Here is a 2247-nt window from a genome sequence, read left to right on the forward strand (position 1 = left end):
ATATATATATAGATATAGATATATCATCATCATCATCATCGTTTAACGTCCGCTTTCCATGCTAGCATGGGTTGGACAATTTGACTGAGGACTGGTGAAACCGGATGGCAACACCAGGCTCCAATTTAAATTTGGCAGAGTTTCTACAGCTGGATGCCCTTCCTAACGCCAACCACTATACAACAGGCTTCTTCCTGTTTTTGTCTACTGAGTCCACTCACATGGCGTTGGCCCGCCTTAGGCTATAGTAGAATACACTTTCCCAAGGTGCCACACAGTGGGACTGAACTTGGAACCATGAGTTTGGGAAGCAAGCTTCTTACCACACAGCCACACACACATAAATGTGTGTGTGTATGTCTGTGCATGTCTTAGTGTTTGTCCCCTGTCAGCATTTAACAATTGGTGTTGGCTTATATATGGCCCCATAAATAGAATTTGAACACAGAAGGTAAAAACACAAAATACTGCTAAGCATTTTGCCTCCTAGGCTGTGGCCCAGCACGGCCGCAGTCCAATGACTGAACCAAGTAAAAAGATAAAAGAAAAAAACGATACCTTTGATAAACGAGCTTAGGAGGGTTTGAATGTCTGTGAGGCAGTTAGCAATGTCTTTGTGGATCCTCTGGAATTTCTGCCTGGTGCAGTCGTGGGTATCACGAGTTGGTGGTGAGTCCGTAGTTGCTTCAAACAAACAAACAGAATGATGATGATGACAACAACAACAACAACAACAATAATAATTACTGAGATGAAATGTTTCGGGAGACTTTTGGTAATATCACAAATGAGGAAGTGGAAAGAAGGATAAGGCAGGCGATAGGACCCCATGAGGAACTTCTTACCACAGTAACGAGATGTAAGCTCAAGTGGTTTGGGCATGTTACCCACTCATCAGGGATGGCCAAAACTAGGGCTGTGGAGTTGAAACAAAAAAACTTCAACTCCGACTTCGACTCCCCTACTATTCTTTTCTACTCTAGGCACAAGGCCTGAAATTTTTAGGAAAGGGGCCAGTTGATCACAGATCTTCTGCATCTGAACTGACTTGGGGGTTAAACAAGAACAAGGAAGAATACATTAGACAATGTAGTCCTAGATACATTACGTCTGAATAAGACAAAATGGTCATGGCAGTAACAGGCCTGCGGAATGAGGAACTTACTTGGGGTTAAACAACGGTGACAAGAAGGACACATTGGATCATGTAGTCCTAGATACATTATGTCAAAATAAAAGACAGGATGGTCACAGCTGGAACATTTTTGATCGTAGGTCTCCTAGATCAGGACTGACCTGGGGCTAAACAACAGCACCAAGGAAGGACACATTATATAATGTAGTCCTAGATACACTATGTCTGAATAAAAGACAAGATGGTTGCAGCTGGAAGATCCTTGATCATAAGTCTGTCTGGAACAAGACTGACCTGGGGCTAAACAACAAGGAAGGACACATTAGATATTGTAGTCCTAGATACACTATGCCTGAATAAAAGACAGGATGGTCACGGCTGGATCATTTTTGATCGTAGGTCTGCTGCATCAGGACTGACCTGGAGATAAACAAGGAAGGACACATTAGATAATGTAGTCCGAGATACACTATGTCTGAATAAAAGACAGGATGGTCACAGCTGGAACAGCTTTGATCATAGCTGACCTATGCCTAAACAACAACAGTATTTACCTGGCAGGTGAGATAACGGGGTCGGCTCGGGTGATCGAGCATTTTGGCACAAATGGTTGGTGTTCTTCCTGGAAACTTGGACACTGGCATTCTTCACTTTGGTTGAGGAACTTCTCTCGATGACCTACAGAATATAGAACATCATCATCATTGTCATCATCATTACTTCTATAACCATCATCATAATCATAATCATTATCAACATCATAATAATTGCTGTCGTCAGCATTGTCATCATCATCATCATCATGAGCACCACCATCATCTTTGTCATCGTCGTCACCACCATCATTATCATCATCATCATTTATCATATCAACCCCCAAAAGGATAAAGTTTACTTTGGTGGAATGTGAAGCCGAAGTGTACAAACAGATGAAATGCCACTAAGTATTTTTTTCACCCCCCCAGGGTACTTAACAACTCTCCCAGTTTCCTACCTTAATAATAATAATAATGATAATAATAACAATAATAACAACAACAATAACAATCATAATAACAAGAGCACTTAGAGAGTGCAAACCTCTGCCAACGCAACACCAACATCCTCTCAAT

At 41.6% G+C, this 2247-nt stretch overlaps 1 protein-coding gene across 1 annotated transcript in view; it reads right to left on the reverse strand.

The window, feature by feature from the left end:
- LOC106874340 (uncharacterized) overlaps nt 1-1808 on the reverse strand; it is a 10994-nt gene extending 9186 nt beyond the window's left edge. The window contains exons 1-2 of the mRNA XM_052978074.1: nt 1690-1808; nt 559-684 (exon numbers count right to left, since the gene is read on the reverse strand). The gene's annotated coding sequence lies outside the window, so the exon portion shown is untranslated. The remainder of the gene's footprint in view (nt 1-558; nt 685-1689) is intronic.
- Between the last annotated feature and the right edge of the window lie 439 nt (nt 1809-2247).

This window comes from Octopus bimaculoides, chromosome 30 (genome assembly GCF_001194135.2).
Source record: "Octopus bimaculoides isolate UCB-OBI-ISO-001 chromosome 30, ASM119413v2, whole genome shotgun sequence".
NCBI lineage: Eukaryota > Metazoa > Mollusca > Cephalopoda > Octopoda > Octopodidae > Octopus > Octopus bimaculoides.